Genomic DNA, 7,599 nt, shown 5'->3' with positions numbered 1-7,599 from the left:
AATTGGGGTCAGTTTCAAAAATGAGAAAAATAAACAGTATCAAAATATGAGAGAAAAAGGTTGGGGGAGAGCCAAGTTTGAAACCAAGAAGCTTTTGATAAACATCTAAGGTGCAATAGTTAGAATTTTGGGTAATCACTTAACCATTTAATTTTGTGTAATGGCTTACCCCTGAGCTTGAGTTTATTACTTAATTTTTTGATCCTAATCTCTACTCTGTAAGGTTGTTCTACAGATTAGAAATAACATATATTTAGGGCCTGGCATACAGTAATAGCTCTAGACTTAGGAAGGGTTCACCTTTTTTTGAGAAACAATTGTATACTTGGCTGAATGTATACACACACTCCAGTAAGTTTAGTAAGTAATGAATACCTTAAACACAGGATTCTTCTCATCCCAAGTCATTAGTTTCTTGCAGATGTGATGTTTTAAATTTACACACTAACATTACGCCCAAGATATGTACCAGTTATAATAATAGCTCTTAATATAACTTTAACTTTCATTGCATCATTACTGCATAATAAGATCCACCAACAGGGTATGTAAACACCAATAAAATTACGACTCAAACAGAGATGAAGCACCTCAGAGCTTGCCAAAGAAGTACCTGAGAGCATTGTCAGATATATTTCAGGCCAGCAAGCTTCTTCTAGTAAATATATTGGAGTGAATAATATACACCAGCATAAAACACATATGATAACCAGGTGAATGATGTTATATTCACCTCCTTTTATACAGACGGCAAAACAATGGCCCACAGAAGTTACACACTTGTTCATAGTCCAGTTGATTCTAAGTCTGGGTGTCAGCTCCCCCTACCTCTGACTTTCAGCTAGCGTCCATTTTACTTCATTGTGTAGAGCAAACTCCTTGGCTGCATTAAGACATAGGTTGACTTCACTGGTTCAGTGAGTACCCAAGCTTCTCTCCAGCTCTGGCATGGGGATCTCAGAGCCTCCAGTTTCTAGAAATCACACTTTGTCCAATCTACTTCAAATAGGGTAGAGGTGGCATGTGGTACTCAGAGGATCATTCCTGCACACTCATTAATTTAGTCTGCTATCACTTTGAAGTTACATACTTCAGATAGAGTAGAGTTAATTCATCTTTAGTGAGAGAAAAGTATAATTCTATACTATAATAATTGTAGGATCCTCTGTATTAAAAAGTTAGTTTGATAAGACAGTTATATGGACTTGGTATGTGAAAAACATACTTGGCTGAGGAAAAAAAAGAGAGAGAAATGCTTCTTTTGAGCAAAAGTGAGAGGTTAGGTGGACAATATTTTAAATAGTTCCCCATTACAAATCTCAATCCAATTACCTCTTTTGTACTTGGGGAGGAGGAAAAGATGAAAAGATTTTAAAAAGCAAGAGGATGGCTTCTTTTTCTTTAAGCAGGCCGGATCTGAATATTTAAATTCAAGTTTCCAGGCCCATCACTTCATGGAAAATAGATGGGGAAACAATAGAAATAGTGACAGACTTTATTTTCTTGGGCTCCAAAATCAGTGCAGATGGTGACTTCAGCCATGAAATTAAAAGACACTTGCTCCTTGGATGAAAAGGTATGAACAACCTAGACAGCATATTAAAAAGCAGAGACATTACTTTACCGACAGAGGTCCATCTAATCAAAGCTATGGTTTTTCCAATAGTCATGTATGGATGTGAGAGTTGGACTATAAATAAAGCTAAGCACTGAAGAATTTATGCTTTTGAACTGTGTTATTGGAGAAGACTCTTGAGAGTCCCTTGGACTGCAACAAGATCCAACCGTCCATCCTAAAGGAGATCAGTCCTGAATATTCATTGGAAAGTCTGATGCTAAAGCTGAAACTCCAATACTTTGGGCACCTGGTTGGAAGAACTGACTCATTTCCCTGATGCTGGGAAAGATCGAGGGCAGGAGAAGGGGACGACAGAGGATGAGATGGTTGGATGGCATCACTGACTCAATGGACATGAGTTTGCGCAAACTTCAGGAGATGGTGATGGACAGGGAAGCCTGGCATGCTGCTGCCCATGGGATCGCAAAAGAGCTGGATACAACTGAGTGACTGAACTGAACTGAACAAACTAAATTGCAATAAAATATAAAGAATAGCACAAAAATAAAATATTAATATCTGGAAAAATACTACAATCCTGAAAAATACGTGAAAGAATTTACTAGCAGAAAGGACAGTGGTCTTGTGGTTTTAAAAAAATGCAAGAAATCCAGAGGTTCCTGGGGTTGGATGTGACAGAGAAGCTGGACTCTGACTCCCTGGAGGTGACACACAAGCCCAGAGCTGGGGTTCCTGGCATCGGTCACTTCTGCATCTTTCCTGGTAAGCCCAAGAGACAGAGGAAAACTCATCTCACAGGTAATGGGTCCACAGAGATTTTACACATAATACTGAGATTTTATAAATTACTGTCACAGGAGAAATAGTACCTTCAATTTTTTTTTCCATATAGAATTGTGAATTATACACTGAATTTGCCTAGAGACGTGTTGATTCTGCCACTCCGAAAGCTCTGACAGTTCTGGGAGGAGGTGACGCCACTTAGGTTCTTCAGGATCTATGAAGGAAAAGCTGACATAATGACTTTGCACTCAAAGGTAATAAATAAAATAAAATGTTTTCATTGATCTGGTGTTGTCTTATTGAAAAAGGGCATAAAGAAATTCTGATTGCCTATATTTCCACCAGTATTTTTCCTCTCCCAGAACTTGGAGACTTTGATCATTTTTGATGTACCTGGAAAAGTTTCGGGTCACACCTCTCCACCAGGCCTGGTTTGTATGGAGATGTTCACTTTGATGATGATGAACCATGGGCTGAGGACGCAGCAAGCGGGTCATAAACATCTCTGGATGATTTCAGGAATAACGTCTGACACTATCCAAGAGTGACCTGATTATCTAGAATGAGCAGTAAATGGAACATCCTAAGAACTGGCATTTCTGATTATTTGATGGTACCCACCGGAAGCACTCTTTGTTTCAATCATCGTTGAAGAACTTTATGAAATAAAGTTCTTTGCTGTCAGCATTTCTGACAGCATTTCAGAAATGCTGAAAGAAAAGAAGCTGCCTTTTCTTCTTTGCTGTCAGCAAGCACAATGTTGAAGCATCATTAATCTTACTTCCACAGCTTAGGAATTTGTGGAGGTTTTAGAATGAACATGTTAACAATGCTTCTCTTTCCTTTTACTACAGATGATTAAGGAAAAATCAATTACATTGAATCAGGTTTGACCCTAAAATGTGCCCTGGGATTTCTTTTCTTACCATCTGGTTTTTTTTCTCTTAAAAATAAAGATCAGAAAAAAATGACAGAAAATAAGTTTCTAGTTCACCTGTTCAAATAAACATGTCAGTGTCTCTAGTTTAGGAGCTTCCCCTCACCCCAAACTGTTTCTAAATAACTTTACTAAATTTTAACCTAATGACCGAGATTAACTGTGATTACAATGGTCCCTGGGCATCTGCACAGAATTTGTTCCAGGAGCTACAAAGTGTCCAGTAAGTGATTGACTTACTGATGTGAAGCTTGGGAGAGACTTCTAGGTTGGAAATTTAGATTAAGAAGTCACCAGCAATTAGACAAAATAACTAGTACTGGTCACTGTAATTTATTGGTAATAAATATAAGACCCAGAAAGAGAGTGGACCAAGTTATCTACTCATTTATTTTTTCACTCACACATTCATTCATACATTCATTCAGGGACTAAATACCACCTATAAGTTGGTTGAAATAAAACCAAGACTTCCGTTTTCCACAACACTGCTCTAAAAGCATTTCTAAAACCAAACAACTTCACTCAAATTTTCTTGGGCTTCTCTTTGCAATAGGCAATGAGTTCTGGGCTGTCAGAAGAGTTGAGATGCAAGCAGGTTATCTAAGAGACATCCACACCCTGGGTTTTCCTCCAACCATAAAGAAAACTGATGTAGCTACTTCTGATAAGGCAAAGAAGAAAAGATGCTTCTTTGTAGAGGACAAATACATGAGGTAAGTAGTGATAGGAATGACTTCATATGAAGCCTAATTGGGAAAATTATTGTTTTTTCTTTAAGGATATCCCCTACTCCCACAATCAAAGTTTCTCTAATTTCAAATTTTCTGATTATGAAGACGACAGCTTATAATCATTCAACTTCCCAGATATAACCGAGGAATCTCAGAATGGATGATCATTGGATCATATATCCAGACACCAAAAGGCATCAGCAGAGACCAGCTGAGGCCCAGACAATGCATCACCATAAGCCCAGGTGTATCAGGCTGAAGACCAAGTGTGATAAAGAACCGAAAGTTTACTTTAGCCAATTATTTAATTCATTTTGCATCATTTGTATACACAGTCCTCAAGCATCTGAGGTGGAAAGACACTTAGACTCTGTGTGTCTAGACTTAGAAAACTGACCTCAGACATAGTGTATGGTCCCTCTGTGAAGAGCATGATATCCTTGTATCTGGACAAAGTACTGTTTTATGTACTAAGCTTTTACACTGTTCATGGGGTTCTCAAGGCAAGAATACTGAAGTGGTTTGCCATTCCTTTCTCCAGTGAGAAGGTCAGTAGGTGCCCAAAATGCTACTGAAGATCAGCAGAGAAATAACTCCAGAAAGAATGAAGGGATGGAGCCAACGCAAAAACAATACCCAGCTGTGGATGTGACTGGTGATAGAAGCAAGGGGATAGATGCTGTAAAGAGCAATATTGCATAGGAACCTGGAATGTCAGGTCCATGAATCAAGGCAAATTGGAAGAGGTCAAACAAGAGATAGCAAGAGTGAATGTCGACATTCTAGGAATCAGCGAACTGAAATGGACTGGAATGGGTGAATTTAACTCAGATGACCATTATATCTACTACTGCGGGAAGGAATCCCTCAGAAGAAATGGAGTAGCCATCATGGTCAAGAAAAGAGTCCGAAATGCAGTACTTGGATGCAATCTCAAAAACGACAGAATGATCTCTGTTCGTTTCCAGGCAAACTATTCAATATCACAGTCTAGGATATTCCATTCAATATTCCAAGTCTATGCCCCAATCAGTAACGCTGAAGAAGCTGAACGGTTCTAAGAAGACCTACAAGACCTTTTAGAACCAACACCCAAAAAAGATGTCCCTTTCATTGTAGGGGACTGGAATGCAAAAGTAGGAAGTCAAGAAACACCTGGAGTAACAGGAAAATTTGGCCTTGGAATACAGAATGAAGCAGGGCAAAGACTAATAGAGTTTTGCCAAGAGAATGCACTGGTCATAGCAAACACCCTCTTCCAACAATACAAGAGAAGACTCTATACATGGACATCAGCAGATGGTCAACACCGAAATCAGATTGATTACATTCTTTGCAGTCAAAGATGGAGAAGCTCTATACAGTCAGCAAAAACAAGACCAGGAGCTGACTATGGCTCAGATCATGAGCTCCTTATTACCAAATTCAGACTTAAATTGAAGAAAGTAGGGAAAACCACTAGACCATTCAGGTATGACCTAAATCAAATCCCTTATGATTATTCAGTGGAAGTGAGAAATAGATTTAAGGGCCTAGATCTGACAGACAGAGTGCCTGATGAACTATGGACGGACGTTCGTGACATTGTACAGGAGACAGGGATCAAGACCATCCCCATGGAAAGGAAATGCAAAAAAGCAAAATGGCTGTCTGAGGAGGCCTTACAAATAGCTGTGAAAAGAAGAGAAGTGAAAAGCAAAGGAGTAAAGGAAAGATATAAGCATCTGAATGCAGAGTTCCAAAGAATAGCAAGAAGAGATAAGAAAGCCTTCCTCAGCGATCAATGCAAAGAAATAGAGGAAAACAACAGAATGGGAAAGACTAGAGATCTCGTCAAGAAAATTAGAGATACCAAGGGAACATTTCATGCAAAGATGGGCTCAATAAAGGACAGAAATGGTATGGACCTAACAGAAGCAGAAGATATTAAGAAGAACTTACAAGTTCTTACAAGCAAGAATACACAGAAGAACTGTACAAAAAAGATCTTCACGACCCAGATAATCACGATGGTGTGATCACTGACCTAGAGCCAGACATCCTGGAATATGAACTCAAGTGGGCCTTAGAAACCATCACTATGAAGAAAGCTAGTAGAGGTAATGGAATTCCAGTTGAGCTATTTCAAATCCTGAAAGATGATGCTGTGAAAGTGCTGCACTCAATATGCCAGCAAATTTGGAAAACTCAGCAGTGGCCACAGGACTGGAAAAGGTCAGTTTTCATTCTAATCCCAAAGAAAGGCAATGCCAAAGAATGCTCAAACTACTGCACAATTGCACTCATCTCACATGCTAGTAAAGCAATGCTCAAAATTCTCCAAGCCAGGCTTCAGCAATACGTGAACCATGAACTTCCTGATGTTCAAGCTGGTTTTAGAAAAGGCAGAGGAACCAGAGATCAAATTGCCAACATCTGCTGGATCATGGAAAAAGCAAAAGAGTTCCAGAAAAGCATCTATTTCTGTTTTATTGACTATGCCAAAGCCTTTGACTGTGTGGATCACAATAAACTGTGGAAAATTCTGAAAGAGATGGGAATACCAGACCACCTGACCTGCCTCTTGAGAAATCTGTATACATGTCAGGAAGCAACAGTTAGAACTGGACATGGAACAACAGACTGGTTCCAAATAGGAAAAGGAGTACGTCAAGGCTGTATATTGTCACCCTGCTTATTTAACTTATATGCAGAGTACATCATGAGAAACACTGGACTGGAAGAAGCACAAGCTGGAATCAAGATTGCCAGGAAAAATACCAATAACCTCAGATATGCAGATGATACCACCCTTATGGCAGAAAGTGAAGAGGAACTCAAAAGCCTCTTGATGAAAGTAAAAGAGGAGAGTGAAAAAGTTGGCTTAAAGCTCAACATTCAGAAAATGAAGATCATGGCATCCGGTCCCATCACTTCATGGGAAATGGATGGGGAAACAGTGGAAACAGTGTCAGACTTTATTTTGGGGGGCTCCAAAATCACTGCAGATGGTGATTGCAGCCATGAAATTAAAAGACGCTTACTCCTTGGAAGGAAAGTTATGACCAACCTAGATAGCATATTCAAAAGCAGAGACATTACTTTGCCAACAAAGGTCCATCTAGTCAAGGCTATGGTTTTTTCCAGTGGTCAGGTATGGATGTGAGAGTTGGACTGTGAAGAAAGCAAAGCATGAAGAATTGATGCCTTTGAACTGTGGTGTTGGAGAAGACTCTTGAGAGTCCCTTGGACTGCAAGGAGATCCAACCAGTCCATTCTGAAGGAGATCAGCCCTGGGATTTCTTTGGAAGGAATGATGCTGAAGCTGAAGCTCCAGTACTTTGGCCACTTCATGCAAAGAGTTGACCCATTGGAAAAGACTGATGCTGGGAGGGATTGGGGGCAAGAGGAGAAGGGGACGACAGAGGATAAGATGGCTGGATAGCATCACTGACTCGATGGACGTGAGTCTGAGTGAACTCCAGGACTTGGTGATGGACAGGGAGGCCTGGTGTGCTGCGATTCATGGGGTCACAAAGAGTTGGACACGACTGAGCGACTGAACTGAACTGAAGTTTTTGAGCCCA

The 7,599-nt window shown here is 39.9% G+C and overlaps 1 pseudogene; it reads left to right on the top strand.

Moving 5' to 3' along the window:
- Positions 1–2,134: 2,134 nt before the first annotated feature.
- Positions 2,135–2,861, top strand: LOC133261598 (stromelysin-2-like; annotated as a pseudogene).
- Positions 2,862–7,599: the final 4,738 nt, after the last annotated feature.

The sequence above is a fragment of the Bos javanicus genome, chromosome 15, assembly GCF_032452875.1.
Source record: "Bos javanicus breed banteng chromosome 15, ARS-OSU_banteng_1.0, whole genome shotgun sequence".
Taxonomy (NCBI): Eukaryota; Metazoa; Chordata; class Mammalia; order Artiodactyla; family Bovidae; genus Bos; species Bos javanicus.
The sequence above is the reverse complement of the archived record's forward strand: the minus strand, read 5'-3'. Positions and strand labels throughout refer to the sequence as shown.